Source organism: Nicotiana sylvestris, chromosome 10 (assembly GCF_000393655.2).
Source record: "Nicotiana sylvestris chromosome 10, ASM39365v2, whole genome shotgun sequence".
NCBI classification, from domain to species: domain Eukaryota; kingdom Viridiplantae; phylum Streptophyta; class Magnoliopsida; order Solanales; family Solanaceae; genus Nicotiana; species Nicotiana sylvestris.
The window spans coordinates 31,878,395-31,900,112 of record NC_091066.1 but is presented as its reverse complement, the minus strand read 5'-3'; positions in this window follow the sequence as shown (position 1 = coordinate 31,900,112).

Sequence of the window (21,718 nt, the reverse complement as noted above, 5' to 3'; positions counted from 1 at the left end):
CCCTACTCCGATATTGTATTGATAAACGGTTTGGACCATTGGAAACTACACATAGGGATTTAATTCCATATAAAGATATCCATGTAAGTCTCAATATATTGGGAGAAAACTGCGTTGCAACATGGCCTATAAACCTGCCAGTTTCTCCGAAGTGCGGTAACATGACTTGGCGACCCTACTTTAAAAATCCATATTTCTCTGTCCAGATGTCGTATGAATAAATTTTTTGGACCTTTGGAAACTAGGTTCCAAGTCCTTCATTTTGATATATAATATGTCCCAAAAAACCCTCATATAAGAAATAAAATGTATTGCTCAAAACGCTTCATTACAAGGCAAATTCTTAGTCGATTTTTCTACGACTTAAATCCGAGTTTTCCCAAACTTTATTTCATATCCAAACATCATACATATCCATATCATGACTTTAAACTCATTTAAATCGTGATTAAAAAGTCTCATTCATCCTAACTTACCTAATACTTTGATAAACCTTCCTTAGCCTTGTTGAAGGATTTCATCCCTTTTTGAGCTTACATCAATATATATATGTCGTACTTTCACGTACGGAAATATGGGATGTAACAATAAAATTCAAGATTAAACTCAAAAGATCTTTTATTTAAGGTTGAAGAGTAGAATCATAGGATTCATAGAGATTGTAACACTCAAATTATTTGAAATAACATACTACGATTGTTGCAATATTTTTAGTCTTGATTTTATTTTCTCGATGCAATTTATTGTCTACACTCGGTATTTTTATTTTGCGATTTCTTATCAGTATTGTTTTTCTTAAATATGAGATACGCACTGCCAAGTACATATTCCAGTGACTACATTCTAACATAAAATCAAATCAATTACTCTTTGAGTAAATATGTTATTTTCCAAGATATTTTGATGATAATTTAACTAAATAGTGATGAATAATTTAGTGACTCAATTAAAGAGAAGTTATTTTTAACATGAAATAGATTCTTGAACTTAGCAAAATAAAATTGCTAATCAAACTAGAATATAAAGGCTAATAACTAGATTACGATAAAGGCAAAGAACTAGATTAACAACCAAGAGAGCGAATGTGTGTGTGTGTCATAATGTATTTTGAAGGAGTAGTATAGTCAGTTTGGATTGCTTTTTTTTTTTGTGCATAAAACCAAAATTAAATTAAATTTGATCTATTTTTAAAATTCAAAACCAAAATCCATTTTATAAAATACTATTAGCAATAACATAATATTCCCTATTTTTCATTTTATACGGCTTTCTTTCTTTTTAAGTATGCGAAAACTATTTAACCTAGCATTCTCATTTTATTATCCTTGTAGGCACGATTTCTTAGGACAATATTGTTTAAGAGAAAAAATAAAAAAAGACATAGAACTCTTACCACCAACGCCAAAAAAAAAAAAAGAAGAAAAAACTCTGACCATCATTTATTTAGAAGTTTTTAGCAAGTGGCCAATATTCATAACTACATTGAAGAGTAACGAAACAAAAACACCGGAGGTGGTCTTCTTCTGTTTCTTTCTATTTCCAAAAATCATTCAAGAAAAATACAAGTTTATATTTTATGCTGCTTCTACATGGTTTTTCGATGTTGTCCCATATTATTTTATGTTATTATTGTGGCACCTATGTTGTTTGAGCCGAGAGTTTAGTGGAAACAACCTCTCTACTTTTATAAAGGTAGGGGTAAGGATTGCGTACACACTATCCTTTTCAGACCCTACTATGTGGGATTTGTTTACCCTAAAATTCGAGTAACAATTAAATTTATTGTCACGACCCAAAAATCCCTGGTCGTGATGGCACCTAATTCAATCCGCTAGGTAAGATAACTAATAGAAAATATAACTCAACAGAGATTATAAGAAAATAAAGAATAAATAACTGAACATTTACAATTTACCCAAGACATGGTAGTACGATTCATGAGCTTCTAAGACTTGGAATTTACAAAGCTGGTACGAATAAATATACGTTCTGTTTGAATGATACATAAACAGAATAACAAAATCTAAGCTACCTAGGACAAGAGGCAGCTATATCCGGAATGCGCGAACATCTTCAGAATCAGCACCTGACATCACCAGCAGCTCAACTTTAGAAATATGTACATATCATACAGAAGTGTAGTATCAATACAACCGACCCCATGTACTGGTAAATATTTTGTCTAACCTCGTTGAAGAAGTGACGAGACTTTTAGTTAAAAGATGCTTATTACTATAACCTGTACATTAGATTAACAGTAAAAGCAGTTCAAAGCATAACAGGTAAAAATACCGTATACAACTCCGCGAGACAGTCGACAATTACTAAATGGAATCACAGTAGTAAATTTACAATCTTTCCTGATATGAGAAGTATATCTAAGATATCACAGCAAACTTCACCGTAACACCCTCCGTACTTTTAACTACCATATATATATATATATATATATATATATATATATATATATATATATATATATATATATATATATATATATATATATATATATATTTGTGATAAATCAATTAGCATAGAAACACCATTCGTATGTTCAACTCATCCTCCCAAATGTACGAGTAATAGAACCAATCAGATAACAGAAATATCGATAACAGGAATTACAAAGTAGGAAATACGCAAGTACAACAATGGACAATGATACACATGTGGGCAACAGTAAAAGACTAAGCGGAAAGTACGTGAGTAATAACAATACTTGGAAAACAAAGAATAGAAACTTCAATTAACTAGCGTATTAGAGGCCTAAGAACAAATATAACAAATAAGACGGAAATACATGATCTTTACAAGTTGACAAATAAGGGCATGAATGGCTAGCATGGTGGAAGGCTTATACTAAAGTGCAACAGTTAGATATAACATGAGTATAATTATAAAAACAGGAAATAGATATGGTATTTGCAAGTTAAGCAAGTAAAAGACATGGACAGTGCAACAACTATTAAGATAGAGGTCAGGTACAGGACAATAACAACAAGTCACACAAAATATGTAAATACAACAATAACAGCTCAAGGCAAGGGCATAAACATATACACGGGAAATAGATATCACATCATAATGCATGTCCCACATCCTCACCTGCACGGAAATACCCTTTGTGCCATGACCTCACGATATTAAAAGCATAACAATATGAATGAAATGGTACGACATCACCCTTCGTGCTTTACACTCTTCCTCACATGATAATGAATATAAAATGGCACGACATCACCCTTCGTGCTTTACACTCTTCCTCACATGATAATGAATATAAAATGGCACAGCATCACTCTTTGTGCTTTACATTCTTCCTTACTAAGCATATGAATATCAATAAAATGGCAAGGCGGGAAGTATAAATAAATCGAGGAGAGTGTTCAACGAATATTCCAAACAAATTCTCAATCGTTGCTTTACAAGCTAACAATGTTTCAATGAACCCTCAAGAGCCATATAATTCAAGTACTTCCACAAATCCCACAATTTATCAACAACACAAATATGGAATCTAGCATCTCAAAATATCGGTCGTAACAATGTATTAATGATTATGCATAGAGATGATCGAATTAGACGCATCAATATATTCTCAAAATTCTATCAAATTTGATCAAGTTATATTAGTCTAAGTCTCGATTCTAACATTTTATACTATGTTCTTAATATCTAGAAGTTAAGTGAGGCATAAAGAAAGAAGGTCACTAAATTCTACAAACACAAATGTAACATAATCTATCCCTGGAGCATGATTAACCCTGGAACATACATATACGTTCGTCACCTCATATATGTATCACCCTCGCATGTAGAAAAAAATGACAAATAGGAGGAAAAAATTCCTCAATAAAGTTAGGCAAAACACTTACCTCGAACAAGCCAATAACAATACTGAGCAAGCCAAGTGATGCTCCAAAAATGTCATCACACGCATAGTGACCTCCGAACGGCTCAAAACTAGCCAAAAGCAACTCAAATACATCAAATAAAGCCCAAGGAAACAATTCAAAATGATAAAGATGGAATCCTAAATCAAATCCCAAATCCGGCCAAAAATCACACCCGAGCCCACGCCTCGGAACCCGGTAGAACACACAAAATCCGACAACCTATTCAATTACAAGTCCAACCATACTAGTTTCACTCAATCTGACTCCAAATCGATGTTCAAAACTCAAAAATTCATATTATGAAACTTTATGCCAAAACCCCAATTTCCTCTTTAAAATTCATCAACCAAAAGCTAAAATCGAACATAGATTCATGGAATATAACCAAAATTGAGTAGAGTACACTTACCCTAATTCATATGGTGAAAATTGCCTCAAAAATTCCGAGCTCCCCAATTTAAAATATGTTAAATGAACAAAACTCTCATTTTAACACTGTTATGCCTCGTTTCTTATGCTAAATGATCTTGAAACTCATTTTTGATGCTTCCAAAGAATTCCTTGTGAACATCTAGTCAAGTTAGGCTCTTGAATCAATCCATTTGACCTTATATTAAAGGAGATATGTTGGTTTCAATATTTGAAATTTGTGCAGATGTTTAAATACGAAATCTATGGCAATTTCGTAATTAATCTGAAAAATCTGGCAACCCAATTCTTAGTAAAATAACAATAAACTCCTCATACGATATCCAAATTTGATGATTCTTTTTGCTATGGATCCATAATTACGATACAGATCTAATGCTTTAATAAAAACAGAAAATTAAAGCTCGTTTGCTTAATGTGGTACCATTTATGCTTGAAGAAACAACGTCGAAACATAAAAAACAAGCGCAACACAACCCATACCTATCCGAAACTCACCCGAACCCCTCAGGACCACGTCAAAACATACCAACAAGTCCCATAATATACTACGGACTTACTCGAGGCTTGAAAACACACATAACAACGTCGAAACGATGAATCATACCTCAATCCAAAAATTAATGAACTTGAAACTTCAAACTTCCACAACCGATGCCGAAATCCATCAAATCACGTCTGATTGACCTCAAATTTTGCACACAAGCCACATTTGACATTACGGGCTTGCTTCAACTTCCGGAATTGAGATCCGACCCCGATATCAAAAAGTCCACTCATGGTCAAACTTCTCAAAAATCCAACTTTCGCCATTTCAAGACCAATTCAACTACGGATCTCCAAATTACAATCCGGACGTGCTCCTAAGTCCAAAATCACCCAACAGAGCTAATGGAACTGATAAAACTCAATTCCAAGATAAAATGCTAAAAAATCAAACTCGGTAAATTCTTCCAGCTTAGAACTTAAATCTTGAAGTTCATTCTTCCAAATTGATTCCGGATAACTTGAAAACCAATACTGACGATTTAGCAAGTCATAATACATCATGCGGAGATACTCGAGCCCTTAAAATACTGAGCGAAGTGAAAATGCTCAAAACGACCAGTCAAGTCGTTACATCCTCCACCACTTAAATACACGTTGATCCTCGAACGTGCTAGGAGTCGTTCAAAACTATCAAATCACGGTGTAATCATACTAAGCATAAATCCGGGGGTGATCCCACATCACCCTGATCCACATAAGCCTACCAACCCAACATAATTAGAGATCCTTATTTCAAACTTGGTCCTTAAACCTTAGAACTCAATCTCTATCATCCAGAACTCATTACAAGACCCGAATCCCACAACCACACACTGTATAAGTCTGATGCCGTATCAAGTTACAACCATAACACAAGATGTAATCACGTGATATACCCCATCACTCGATACTCACTGTAGGAACTGCTGACCACCATTACAGCCCAAAATAAATCCAGTGCCGGTAGCAAACCTCATATCAATTAGAACCTCGTTCAAAACCTTCATACCCTACCGATGATGAAAGAAACACGCATAACTGCTTAACCACTCATCTGATCAATAAGCCAAGAAACCCATTCGCTCGACCAGGGCCATTGTCCACATCCTCAACAAAATATAGTGTTATTCTTCCAAACCTTCCTCATCCCAATACAATAGTGCAAATCTTAGGTCAAGAAACCTCATCTCTGCCAATATGAGCAGCCACATCGACAGGCATCAATAATAATCATATGGAGCCACACATAACCTGGTTCCTTCTGTACACTAACAAGTAATAATTCAGACATGACAGATAACAGTAAGAAAACTAAATAAGAAATCTACTAGGCAAGTTAAGCAGGCAGGGAAATTTTAACAATTTACTATGAACTATTCTTAACAAGGTGAAAGCAAAATACACGAAATAGAAATAAGGAGCCACATTTCATCACTGTACCGTTGCGGTGTGCAGCCCAATCCCATCATATCAATCCATATAGGGTACCCATCGATCCATAATACTCGGGCTCACTGATCACATGTGTGTCAATATCAAGCACAACTGAGTGCACAAAAATATAACTATGGGAAAAATTATTAGGAACAAATAATACTGAGAAAGACAAGCACAACTATGGTGCAATGAGCAAATCAACATCACAAAGGCCATCTCGCCCATAATGCCATGAGGCCTAAACTACATCACAATATGCATGCGAAGAATCATGTAACCCTCACATCCCACCATAGTATAAGAGAGAAATATATAACATAAACCAAGGCGCGAATGACATCCATTTCACTAGATGATATACATATGGTAACAACTGCGCAAGAACAAATAGGTCCGATCTGATACAGAATACACATTCTCATTAGGCTCAAAATAATCCCCAAACCAAATTCCGATTTTCCTCAAACATGTAATAAACCTTCCAAAAGTCTATAACAACCTTTCCATAACATCTACCATCAATCATCCAATCCTCTACATTTCTTCTCAACTCGCAATCAAGGAATAGTCTACCAACAAGAACATTCAGTCTCCAAGCCTCACAAATACCAGAATTTTCATACCCAATCTCAACACCGCTACTCAAATAGCTGACACGTAATTCATACTCCATCATCTCACAGAGAAACACCCATAAGTCGAAACACAATAGACCTGCCAACAGGTGAACTCTACTTCGATGGGAACACATAGTGCCAGCTAAACCTTAAACACCCAAAATTGTTAGTAACATCAAGAACTCATATCCTTCCCTCCGAAACTATCTACAACCTTGCACACGCAAATTTCCAACCCTATATGGCATATCGCCTCTAACATGCTAACTCGCAGCACTTACGAAAATCTCATAGTCAACTTTGAACCTTACGCAAATTGAACACTTCATCAACCGAGAATCTTTCATTTATCTCAATCCAGGAGAACACCACCTCACGCAATATAGCTTCTATACCTATAGAAAGCATCAAATCTGACTGTGGTCATAACCATGATAAATTCTTCGAAACTCAGTAACACATAATCGAGCAATTAGAACCAGTCACCTCCAACTCAATCGAGTCACGCAGACCGCTAACCCGAAAGTGACTCAATTTGATATGATCTCCCTGAGGGAACTTCCTGGGAACCCGAAGCCATTTCTTACACCACCCCAATATTGACTTGTAGACCTTTCTTCACAAGGAAATATCGCGGATCCGATTACCATTCGCTACCATTTTCAAGCCCACCCGTGCTTCACCAGTATATGCCCATTCAAAGAAATAACCTAGAAATATCTTTGTTTGGAAACTGATACGGCCCATATTCCTACAATCCGATCGTCATTAGCAGACTCCACTATTTAGCTCGAAGCAATAGAACACCTCATCGGAAACCCAAAGTACTATATCTTCGCTGCATGCCCCAATACTGCATGACTATTTAGCTGAATACATCAAAACTCATGCAATGCTGATCATAGAACACCCCGAAGACCCTAAAAACGCTTACCCATCATTGCAATAGTCAGAAAACTTCCCCAATTTCTCTGAAATGATAACATGTGCACTCCACCGAATTGAAACCTCATATGAGACACACGATCCAAACTCATAATGCCGGAGATGGCCCACCGGTAATACTCAAATCGACACCTTATCATGAACTCACCTTAATCACAATAGCCTGGCCATAAGCCAATCTTCCCCAAATCTGTGCTTGCTAACCAGACATATGAACCTGCCTCATACCACAAATGAATGACTAGGAGATTTAACACTACATCTGCTTCTGAGGCTAGACAACACATCGCGATGATAATCAAGAATCCATAGCCCGTCGCAATCTATCCGTAGCATCACCGATCGTCGGAATATAACGAATACTGAGCGGACAACATCACACATGAGCGATCGGGAAGAGTCAAAATCATAAATTTCAAGCTAAAACAAGGTTGCACGATAAGGAAAGAAGGAAGGGAAATTTTTCCTAAATGTTCTGTAGCCTCCGGAAGATACGTGTGGACATCATCATACTGATCCACAAAACTTTACTAGACACTTGCTCATGACTCGTAGAGCCTACGAACCTAGTGTTCTGATACCACCTTATCATGACCCAAAAATCCCTGGTCGTGATGGAACCTAACTCAACCCTCTAGGTAAGCTAGCTAATAGACAATATAACTCAATAAAGATTATAAAAAAATAAAGAATAGATAAGTAAACATTTACAATTTACCCAAGACCAGGTAATACGACTCTTGAGCTTCTAAGACTTGGAATTTACAAAGCTGGTACGAATAAATATACGTTCTGTTTGAATGATACATAAACAAAATAACAAAACCTAAGCTACCAAAGACAAGAGGCAGTTATATCTGGAATGCGCGAACATCTTCAGAATCAGCACCTGACATCACAAGTAGCTCAACTTCAGAAATCTGTACATATCATACAGAAATGTAGTATCAGTACAACCGACCCCATGTACCGATAAGAATTTTGTCTAACCTCGTTAAAGTAGTGACGAGACTTTTAGTTAAAAGATACTTATTACTATAACATTTACATTAGATTAACAGTAAAAGCAGTTCAAAGCATAACAGATAAAAGTACCGTATACAACTCTACGAGACAGTCAACAATTACTAAATGGAATCACAGTAGTAGATTTAAAATCTTTCCTGGTATGAGAAGTATATCCAAGATATCACGTCAAACTACACAGTAACACCCTTCGTGCTTCTATCTCTGCCTCACTATATATATATATAGTGATAAATCAATTAGCATGGCAACACACTTCGTGCGTTCAACTTATCCTCCCAAAAGTACGAGTAAAAGAACCAACCAGAGACAGAAATATCGATAACAAGAATTACAAAGTAGGAAATACGCAAGTACAACAATGGACAAGGATACACATGTGGGCAACAGGAAAAGACTAAACGGAAAGCATGTCAGTAATAACAACAATTGGAAAACAAAGTATATCAACTTCAATTAACTAGCGTATTGAAGGCCTAAGTACAAATATAACAAATAAGATGGAAATACATGATTTTTTTAAGTTGACAAATAAGGTCATGAATGGCTAGCATGGTGGAAGGCTTATACTAAAGTGCAACAGAATAAATACAACAAGAGTATAATTATAAAAGCAAGAAATAGATATGGTATTTGCAAGGTAAGCAAGTAAAAGGCATGGACAATGCAACAACAATTGCGATAGAGGTCAGGTATAGGACAACAACAACAAGTCACACAAAATATATAAATACAACAATAACAGCTCAAGGTAAGGGCATAAACATATACATGAGAAACAGATATCACATAATGCATGTCCCTCAACCTCACCTGCACGGAAACACCCTTCGTTCCATGACCTCACGATATTAAAATCACAACAATATGAATGAAATGGTACGATATCACCCTTCGTGCTTTACACTCTTTCTCACATGATAATGAATATAAAATGGCACGGCATCACCCTTCGTGCTTTACACTCTGTCGCGCCCCTTTTTTCCTCCGTGGAGAAAGGCCGGGTTTCGACATTCATGGGGGTAATAACTGATTTCCTTTTGGGAATTGAGTATTTGAAGAATCTCCACCTAAAGAATTATGGTGTATTAGGGCACCTAGAGCAATTAACTCTTGGATTGGTTTGCATTACCAGAGATATAGGGTAAGCGCTCAAAATAACCTTGAGGGGAAGGTGTTAGGTACCCCTCGCGGTCCATAACGGTGGGTCCCGACCAAACTTAACTTATGAATTAGTGCATTAACAAATAAATAGTTGAATCAAATAATTTGCAAGTAAAGCACTTGGACGTTGCGTAACTTAAATAATAAGACAAAGATTTTGAACAAGTTGTATACATATAAAACAAAGTTTTAAATAGAAGGGATTTGGGAAAGGAGGGGTCCTAGATTTGTTAGCCTACATGATCACCCCACACAATGCCCGGTAAATACTCCTGGATGATGGGCTACATGAGACGTTAGAGCATAGTCATCATATCCCATATCTACCCTTCCCACCCCCTTAGTGGTTATTAAAGTGAGTGTTGGTTAGCAATCTCTATTGTGTGCCGTTACCCGTCCCTTCTTAATGGTCCTAGAGGAAATTTAGGACCTCTACCTATAGGCGGTTCTAGACAGACCCCTAAGGTTTAAAGGACAAAATACTAAGGCAACAAGTAAGAACAAATAGGACCTTAGCACATAAGGCAGAAAAGAAGCAATTAGAGGCTCAAGTTTACCTCCACAAACAACACACATAAACATCACGACTCAGACACAAATAAGGGCCGTATTGTTAAACAGTATCCTAAGACATGATGTCTAAGTGAATATCAAGACATAAAAGATAGGCGGTTTATTTTTTATAAACTCAGAAGTAATGGCCCTATAAGTTTACCTACTGATTTTAAGCCTGTTAATCAGAACAACATTAAATAGCAGAAACAGTTTCAGAATTGTAGGATTTGAAAACGCCCTATAGGCTTGCCTACACGCTGAATAGTGGTGTCCTAAGAGCATGATAACTACGTTTGATATAGTAAAAATAGTGGGCAGATTTTAAAATAGGCTCTTGAGTTCCAATAGGCATGCTTTCTAATAGTAAATTAGAGCAGTACTCGAAAGAATTCATTTCAGGGAAAATAAACCACTAATTAGACCAGTTTTGAAGTAAATTAATCATGAACTGGATTGACTTATTTAAACTAAACTATTTTAGATCTATAGGCAGAATTTTTGATGTTGTTCCCTATAGGCATGAAATCTAATTGTTAAAAGCTGATGTCAGAAACTTGTAGGCATGATAATAAATGAAAACACATGTAAATACCATGTTATAATAGAAGTTGAACTGGATAATATTCTATAGGCATGGTATCTACTTGTGAAGTTGATTTTATGACCTATAAACATGCTTTCTGTTATTGGAAACACTTGAGATCTATAGGCATGATTTCTAACATGGTAAGGCAAACATAGCAAATATTGAATCCTATAGGCATGGTTTCCACCCATATTACCCTGCAAATATGTAACTACCCATTCGTTTACAAATTATTACAAACCAGATGAATGAATTACATAAATAGATAAAAAGAAGAAGTTACACTATAGGGAGCCTGAAGCAGGACCAAGTGATTTCCCAAACCTCCAATAGCCTCAAATGCCAATTTCATAGACAATATCATTGTCTAGGTGTGTCAGAGTTCCTTAAGGATCTCAAGGATCCCGCGCAGTGCTCACACCTAGACTTTGTAACCAAATTAAGTAAGTGCAATGTGGAAGGGCCAACCTCAGTGTGCCAAAGTTCAGAGGGTTCTCAAGAGGATCCCAAGGCAATACACAGACTGTAGGGGTAGAACCTAGTGACTTAGGAGTAGAGTGAGAGTGCTTGACATAGTTTGAAAAAGGTTTCAGTAGGAAAACAGTGTTAAACGAGATTTACTTGATATAGTTTTGTAAAAAATAGGGAGTTATTAAATAAGACAATTTTGAAAAGGATAAGGTTACTAACAATCAATCAAACTAAATACAGAATTAGAAGAAGTTCATCAGCACTTCAAGATATGGAATCAAACAGGTGCACATATCCAATCAAGGGGTAATGAAGATTTGGGGTGTAACGACCTGACCGATCGTTTTGAGCTTTTGCACTTTGCTCGTCAGTTCTCGGGCGTGACTTTCCCCGTGTGGTGTATTATGACATGTAAAACGTTGGTTTTGGTTTCAGGTTAATCAGAATGAATTTGGAAAAACTTTTCTCAGTTTAAAACTTAAAATTTGAAAGGTTTGACCAAGATTTGATTTGTTTGTATGTGATATCAAATTTGAATTTTTATGATTTCGTTAGCTCTTTTAGGTGATTTGGGACTTAGGAGCGTGATCGGAATGCATTTTGGAGGTCCTTGAAGGTTTAGGCTTGAATTGGCGAAGTTGAGATTTTGGCATTTTCCGGTTGATGGGTGAGATTTTGATATAGAGGTCGGAATGGAATTCCGGAAATTGCAGCAGTTTCGTTGTGTCATTTGGGATGTGCGTGCAAAATTTTAGGTCATTCAGACGTGTTTTGGTTGGGCTTTTGATCAAGAGCGGAATTTGGAAGATTTTGGAAAGTTTGGCTTGAATCTTATGTGTTTGGGTTGATTTGATGTTGTTTGAGGTGTTTTGAAGATTTGTGCAAGTTTGAATAAGGTATTGGGATATGTTTGTACTTTTGGTTGAGGTCCCGGGGGCCTCGGGATGGTTTCGGATAGTTATCGGGAGGTCAGACTTAAAGATTTGCAGCAGAAAATTTGCTGCTTCTATTGTTTCCTCACCTGCGGATTGGTGACCGCAGGTGCGATGCTGCTGGTGCATAAAGGAGACCGCAGAAGTAGTGATGGCCGCAGAAGAGAAGACCTTGACTGCATCTGCGAGGCCGCAGGTGCGATACCTGGGTCACAGATTCGGAATCTGATAGAATAAGTGAAATCTGCAGAAGCGGGTGTTTTTCCACAGAAGCGGAAGCACAGGTGCGCTTATGGGATTGCAGGTACGGAAGTGTTGGGCAGAATGTATAAAAAAATGCCCCTCCGCGATTTTCAGTCATGTATTCACCATTTTCTGCGATTTTTGGAGCTCCAAGCTGTGATTTCAAGAGAGGATCAAGTATTTCCAAAGAGGTAAGCTACTTGTGCTTTATACCTTGTGTTTATGGTGATTATTTCATTGTTTAATCATGAAAATTAGTGGAAAAATCTGAGGAAAAGTAGGGAAATTAGGGCTTGAAATTGGAGAGTGGATTCTAACAATTTGAGTGACCATATGAGGTCGGATTTTGGTAAATTTGATATGTACGAACTCATGAGAGGATGAGGATTCCATTGATGTTAATTTTATCGAGTTTCGAGACGTGATCCCGGGGACCGGGTTTGAGCAATTTCGGGATTTGGATGTAAATTGGATATTTTCGAGTGGGCTTCGTTCCCTTTGCATATTTTAATGATTATCTACTGATTGTGGCTAGATTTGGAGCATCCAGAGGTCGATTTGTGCGGGCGAAGGCATCACGGGCTAGAGGTTGGACCGGATCGAGGTGAGTAATGATTGTAAATGATGTTCTGAGGGTTTGGACCCCGGATTGCACATCGTAGTGCTATATTGAGGTGAGGCACACGCTGGATGACAAGCGTGGGGTCGTGCACTATTAGGGATTGTGACTTGGACCGTCCCGATTGATGATTTTACCGCATATTTGACTAAAATCTATTGCTATCATCATTATTTGGGCTAAATGCCATATTTGGGCTTTGTGCAAACTATTTGAACCCTTCGGGGATTTTTATTGATATTTCCTCACTATTTTGACTTTAAACTTGTACTCAGTCATGCTATATTCTACTATTTTTAAAACTCAACCATGTTTACTCTGCTTTAACACTTGAAATGATATTTTAAATCATATTTTGGGCTGATCATCATGTTTTACTATTGCCCGAGTGGCTTATGTGATTTTTGACTGAGTAAGGACGAGGGCCCGTGTTGTGAGGATACTTTTGGGTCGGGTTGCACGCCGCAGCGGTGATACACTAATTTTGATTATGAGGCCGAGGACCTGAGATATGTACGCCACGAGGTGGCTTGTTGATATGAGGTCTGTGAGCACTTGATTTTTGCCCTATATGAATTACTCCCATAAATTCAAAACAAAATAATCTCTTTTCATTATTTGCAATTTTGTGGATTCTCGTAGCATTTTTCTGTTAATTGTTTGCATTTTTGTTGGTGCAATTTAATTAGTGAAAAATACAAAAAAAATATGTTGCATTTGCATTTAGGCTTAATTTTATATTTTAGGATTAATTAGAAAATTAATTATTGCATGAAATGGGAAAATCACAAAAAAATAGTTTAATTTGCATTTTTAATTTTAGCTTTAATTTTGAGTAGCTTTCTTTCTAAATTTAGTTTTTAATTAATTGAGGTAATTATTAGTTGGAGTTAATTAATTCAATATGGTAGGATAATTTGATTAGGAATTAATTTAGGTTTTATTTTTAATTTTAATTTTATTTAAAATAAATTAAAGGAAAAATTGGAAAAAAAGGAATTGAAGAGATAGAGTTGGGTTGCCTTCAGTTAAAACATGCCCAGGCCCAAAGCCATTTCCCCCGAAACCCGGCGCAAACCCACGCCAAACCCGTTCAGGTCACCCTAGTAACATCAAACGACCACGTTTAACAATTGTTTAATCCCGGCCCTTGATCTTGTTCCAATCCAACGACCAAGAAACCACCCCCTTTTACATAATAAGGTCCGAAACTTCGGAGACCTTTAGTTCATCCGAGTTTCATTGTACTTCGCCTTCTCCAACTAGGGAAAACCTAATCCGCCATCGCCACCGGTGTTCCAGCTCCAACCACCACCCAAACTTCATCCATGCAACCGTCGCCCTCCCCTCAACCCCAATACACCACCATTTTTCCCCAAGTCCTCACCAAATCAATCCAGTTTTGAATCTGAAAATAAAGAAGAAAAGAACCCATCAAGCCTTCAAATTCCCTTGAACGATAGGGCTTGAAACGGACATTGATGGTTTGTTTTCCTTAATAACACATGGTTAATGCTTGTTTCGAGTCAAATCAAAGTCGGAGAGTTCATCGAGCTTTGTTCGGAAGACCTTAGAGGTATTCTTTCCGTCTTTTATCTGTCGTCTTCCACGTCAGTTTCGCTATTTAACTCTTTTTCTGTTGTTTCTCCTCCATCTTCATTTTGCCTTTTTCTTTTCATTTGCCTTCTGTTTTTGTGTGAATTCATACCAGCAATAGCCATGAGTTATTTTTAATTAATTTTGTTAAAGGGAAAAATTAATTCAGTTTGTTAGTGTTAAAATTGTTTGGACTCATTTGGGGCCATTGTTTGCGATAATATGTTTTGAGTCAGAGTTTTGGGGCCTAGAGTATTCATGGGCTGGTTGAATTTCTTGGGCACTCGATTTATTGTGACTCGTCCCAAACAATAGCTTTAGAGTTCTGGTTGTTCGATTTGGGCTGACCTATAGTTGGTTTGGGTTCAGGGGTAAAAACAGGGCAACTAAGGGTTAGTTTGGGTAAAAGACATAGGGAATCTCTGAGTTAACTGCTAAGAAATTGCCTAGAAGCTGCAGAATGTACTAACTTGTTCCACAAGTCAGTAACTCAGGGGCCCTTTAAGCAAAAGAAAAAGTTGAAAAGGACTAAAATGAAATAAACTAAACCCCAAAGCTGCCCTTGTGACTTGCCTATAAAGGCATAGTTACTTGCAGCTCAATTCAGATTTTGGGGAAGCTAAAATCCAAGAAATAGAAACTACAAAATTTTTACTGTTTCATAGGGGATTCAGAGAAAAAACTTGAGAAAAACAAAGACATTCTGAAAATCTGAGAGAAAATTAGAAAGAAAAATCTGAGAAAAATAAGAGGTTACTGTTCCATTGAGTTTTCTAGGTGATCTCTTTCCAGCTCTTGAAATGAATCTTGGTCTACTGTTTTATTGATCTCTCTTGCTATGCTTTTCAAATTTCCCATTTGTTGAATCAATCTTTGGGTTTGTTCGAATATTAGAGGAGAATTTAATCTGGTTTTTAAGTTTGGTGTGAAGTTTATTGAACAAGTTGATATTCTGATGATTTCTGGGTTGGTTTTCAACATTTGGTGGTTGAATCTGAAGCTTATTCTCTGCTACTGCTGTTGCTGAGTCTGCTAAATCTCACCTTTACTTTGTGTCTTCTCTTTCCCAGGTATATTTTGATTCTCATGGACATTACTTGAGTGTAAGACACGAGCTTGAGTTTGGAAATATGAAGATTGTTGTTTACTTGCTATTAGATTTTCTTTTCTTTTGGTTTTCCTTTTCTGATTCCTAGTTGTTCAATTCAATTTTGTCTATTTGTACATCTGTGCCTGCCTAGTAGCATATGAATTGTTAATTAGACTATTCCAAAGGACTATAATCACCCTTGCATCAAGAAAGGACTCATTGGGTTTTTCCACTTTGTTTTTAAATGTTTGGTTTGTAATAACTGAATTCTCTTTATAATATCTAAACTAGGTTAGCTGTAAGGGTTTGAAGAACTCAGTGACTCATTTTAATTTCTTTCGTGTTCATCTTTGGTTAGTAGTGCACCTCTGGTGTTGGGTCCTTATTTTGCCAATCACAATTAAATGTTTATTATAATACAGTAGTTGTGCAAATGGAGATTTTAATTTTTGAGGAACGTGCTTAAATTACTTAGAATAAAAGAAAAATGCTTTGAGGTTTGCTTGAAGAGTATGTGATTGGTTTCAGCCTGAAAAATGTTTTAAGAACTGGGAATGCCTCATCAATCTGAGTTGAATCTTTAACATCATATAACTGGTAGTGTTCAGTGACTGTAACTTTCTATGGCGTGAGTGTCTGTTAATGAATATGGTTCTCGTAAAACGGCTCTTGGTTAAATCTCAATCATACTGCAGTGGTTTATATCGATAGTTTTTGTTTTGTGGTTTGTTCAATGTCAAGCTTAAAAATCGGCGAGGTTAAAATTCAGCTGTCACTGCGTTTTATTCAGTTGGAATTTTATTTTCTACGGTTGCTTGGATTCGATCCCCATACCCTCTTGCACTGGGCTTGTGCATGCTTCATCTAGAATGGGTTCCTCGCGTAGGCCTAAAGAATACTACCATTGGGTTTTTTTATTGGGCTAAGACCAAACTCCAAGAATGAGATGAGTTAGCCATTCTTAGTTTCAGTTTCCAATTCAAGATTGAGTTCAGTTGGGGTTTAAAAATAAATGTAATTTCGTTAGTGGGCCCTTTTAATTAACTTGGGGTGCGCCATGCAAAATAAAAATGACAATCGCTTGGCCCTCACTTTATTTAATTGATCCTTAGAATTCGAGGCATGCCGTTTAGCTAACTTTTATGGCCCTCGCAAAGTTAAAATGCGTAGTTGCTTTAGGCGCGTTAGTTTAATAATATTACCTTCTTAAACTCGGGTGCGCATTTATGTAACCCAAATCCAAATCTCAACGATGTTAAAATGTGTCAAAAGCCACGGGTGCATTTATGTGACGTTGTTCGAGATGTGTTTTAATAACGTTGTAATGAATAAAAGCAGTTGAAGTTAAAATTTGCACATAGGTTCATAATTTGTTTAAAATCAGATAATTAAGCCGGATATAATAGTTGAGCGACCGTTCTAGAACCACGGAACCCGAGAATGCCTAACACCATCTCCCGGGTTAACAGAATTCCTTACGCGGATTTCTGGTTCGCGGACTGTTAAACATAGTCAATTTTTCCTCGATTCAGGATTTAAAACTGGTGACTTGGGACACCATAAATTATCCCAAGTGGTGACTCTGAATCTTTAACAATAAATCCCGTTTCGATTGTCCTTTAATTGGAAAAACTCCCTTGTATTTATACCCTTTACGGGGTGTAGTAAAAAGGAGGTGTGACAGCTCTTGCGACTCTACTGGGGATCGAACCCAGAATCTCTGGTTCAGGGTTCAAGAATTCGAGCTTAGAATAATTGTTATTATTTGGCTTTATTTATTATTTGATCTTAATAAAATAAGATCAAAATGTTTTGGCCTAAATGTGCAAAATGTTGCTTTTACTGCTTTGATATTATCTGAAACTGTATATAAACTGCTACGAACCCCTTCTCTTCTCATCTTTGGGGATGTGCTCGCTGGTCGAGACTCCCTATTCTGTTAGTGTCATACCTTGAAATAAGAAAGAGGCTCGGACAATTTACTAAGCCGGATGGCCTTTTGGTTCCCGGTACGTAGCCCCCTCCTCGGCTCGAGTTGTCCGCTCGGGTACACAGTTTGGAACAAATACCCAGGTTTTGAACCTAGAATAACTCAGCTTCATGCCGGATCCCTAGTAGGAACCTTTGTTTGCATCATGTGCATTTGACTTTGGAGGCTCAACACAGGGGTTGGGTCTGTCTAGGACAGGTGTACCAAAAATGAAAAATGACCATCCTGATGCATCTTACTTGCTACTTGTGCATTTATTTGCTTCGGACTTGCATGTTGACCGGCTTTTGAATATTTGAAAAGTTGAGAAAAGAAAAATAGCAGTATGAGGGTTAAAGAGAGTTAATCGCCTGTTTTGAAAGAAAAACCTATGTCCAAATAGTGTCGAAACTCTGCCGAATTTTTGAGAAAATGAAAAAAAAGAGAAGAAAAAAAAGAATTTTGTTTCCAAAAATAGTTGTTTTATTTGCCAATGAAAAAAAAAGTTTTTGTTTTCAAAAATAGTTTGTTTTGTTTGCCAATGAAAAAAAAGATTCTTGATTTCAAAAATGGTTTGTTTTATCTGCCCGAACTACGCCAGTTTGATTCTCACAGGGTGTGAGATACGTAGGCAACCCTCATCGGGTCCAACTTCCTTTTTGAAAAAATAGCCAAAAAACAAAAATTTACTTTTATCTGAAAAATAGTTAGGGTGATGCCATTCTTGTCAGAAATAGCCGAATGTCCTTAAAAAGGGTGTCGGAAGGCTGTTTTTGCAAGAACCGCTACCTGTGGTCATTTTTTCGAGGTTTTCACCGGTGAGCCAACACAACCTTAAAATCTTCAATCCCGAGGTGCTGAAAGGTCGTATTGGCAAAACCAGATTTTATTTTTAAATGAAAAGAAAAAAAAAAGAGAAAAAAAAAGTGTGTCCATTTTGTTTTTGAGTCAATTCAATCGTGATTTTTGCTTAACCACCCTAATAAATGTGCAGAATGAGCACGAGTCAGAATTTGCCAATAACAGTCCTGAGCAAGGTCCCTTTGGAATTACATATGTGGTGAGATGATCTGGGTAAATCGGGACAAGACACAATCAATCTATATCTGGGATGCCTCACTAGGTTGCTGAAGATTAATCCTAGGGGAGATATCGTAAAGGCGTTGGTTACATTTTGGGACCCGACCCACAACGTATTCCCTTCTCAAATTTTGAACTTACCCCAACATTGGAAGAAATAGCCGGATATATTGGGAGTCCCAAAGTTCCCCTGAGACACCAGTACCTGATTGCTCCAAGGGCCGTAGCCGTGCATAGATTCCTAGACTCTTTGAAAATAAGCAGGGGGTCCACAACCCATGCTTGGCAGCCGGTTTTTGTACTTTGCAGTTTATATACAATAGATATGGTCATATGGGGGGGTTCAACAAGCCGGAAAACAAAATCTGCAGCAAAGGAAACCGCCTTAAGTGGGAAGAACATAGGTGTTTTGCTTTTATGGTGGCCTTTTTGGGACTCGTGGTGTTTCCTAGAAAAGATGGGAATATTGACATACGAGTATCTGGAGTTGTTAGCACTCACGCCCATGATAGTAGCTGAGATCTTTCGCGCTCTCATAGCCTGCAAAGTGGAGGAGACTTTTTCGAGGGGTGCAACATGTTGTTGCAGATGTGGATGATCGAACACTTATGCCATCAACCTCAATTTATGAGTTATGGGTCGACAGAAAAAACATGCATAGAAGAATTTTACACGAGGGTTGATGGGATCAGCTTGCCAGAGGGGGTCACAGAGTGGGTAACGCGCCTCCGTTCCATCACTACAAACCAAATAGAGTGGACATTTGGATGGCTGCCTGTGGATGAGGTCATATACATGCCAGCCACTGGGCCTCACTTCCTCTTGATGGGACTCAGGAGTATCCAGCCTTATGCCCCATATCGGGTTTTGAGGCAGCTCGGGAGATGCCAGATAGTTCCGAGAGATGAAGATCTTAGTGCTCTGGTAGTTGAGATCGGACTTAATGGTCAATTTCATGAAGCAGTAGTCCGTCAAATCTGGAGCGAATGTCAATACTTAATAGCCATTACCTGTGTACGTGATCGATCCAAGGGTGAGGTTTCACCAGGGTACCTTGCTTGGTACAGAAGAGAAATTGAGTTTGGAAGGCCGGCCAAAAGACCCTACCTTCAGGAATTTGTTGAGGCGTCACAAGAACAGTGGGTTTGGTTGGCCAAGGAAAACGAGTACAGAGCCACAATAGGAAAATTGGAAAAGCAAATCAGAGAACTTCAATTCGATAGTAGCTTGTAAGTTGCGGCGGATGAAGGAGAAAAGAAAAGGCTAGCCAAAGAAAATGAGGCCCTCCGAGCTCAAATTCAGAAAATGAAAGTAGCGGCAGGAAATCCAGCCCGAAGCGACAGAGATGAAAAACTCATAGCTAACCTGAGGCAGAAAGTGAGTGACTATAGTTTTGACTTGAACAAAGTAGAAGGTGAACTAGCCAAGGCTCAAAAACAATTGGCTAAAAACGCAGATGAACGAGTACGCCTGGTTAAGCAGTTGAGAGAAATGTATGACGATAAGGTCGCAGGGTTGAAGAAAAGGGTCATCGCCACGGAAAACAAAATGATCAAGCAGGCAAAAGACTTCAAAGTTGAAAGGGAACATTGTTATAAGGCATTGGCGCAATTAGAAAATATATTTGCAACAACTTCAGGAACAAAATCATGCAGCTGAGCAGACTTTGGAAGCCAGGGCCCAGCAGATCGGGTGTTTGTTACAAGAAAAGGGCATCATAAGAGAGAGAATTAGAAACATCGCTGACTATATCGTTATGAAGTGCCAGATCTATGAGGATATGACTCGCACTGCCTTCTTCGCAGCAGTGATGACATTTGTCAAGCAGATAATGAATGACTTGGACTGACTTCAAAGGGAGCTTGCATATAGGCCCGCGGCTAGACCGAATGATGCCCCGCGGGCACCAGGAGCATTGATGTATTCATGATTTTTCCATTTGAGTCTGTATTTCCTTTTTGTTAGTGTCTGTTAGTCATGTTGAGTTTGTATTTTCTTTCTGCTAGAGTCTGTCACATTGTTTTCGAGTCTGTATTTTCTTTTGTTGGAGCATGATAATCTATTTTCGGAGTCTGTATTTCATCTTTGCATCAAATCTGTTAGTCTTTTGGAATTTGTTAGTTTTGAGTTTGTAATGGAAGCATTTGTTGTTTTATTTTATAAAAACTAAAAATCCCAAAAATATTTTATTTTGCACTTATCTACAAGAACTACGCTTAGTCTGATTCATGCGGGTCATGATACATAGGAAATCTCCATAGGATTCGACCGTAACCAAATAAAAGAGAGAAAGAAAGAGCGGAAAAACAAGAGAGAGAAAGAAAATAAGAGGGAAAACAAGAGAGTAAAGAAAAGAAAAGAGCGGAAAAACAAAAGAGAGAGAAAATAAGAAATCAAGAGAGAGTAAAAACAAAGAGAGAATAGAGGCAAGAGTGAAAGGAAGGAAATGAAAAAGAAAAGAAAAGAGGGAAGTTTGCAATCGGAAGAAAGAAAAGGCCGGGATGACGCATGCAACCGATAAAATACATAATAGAG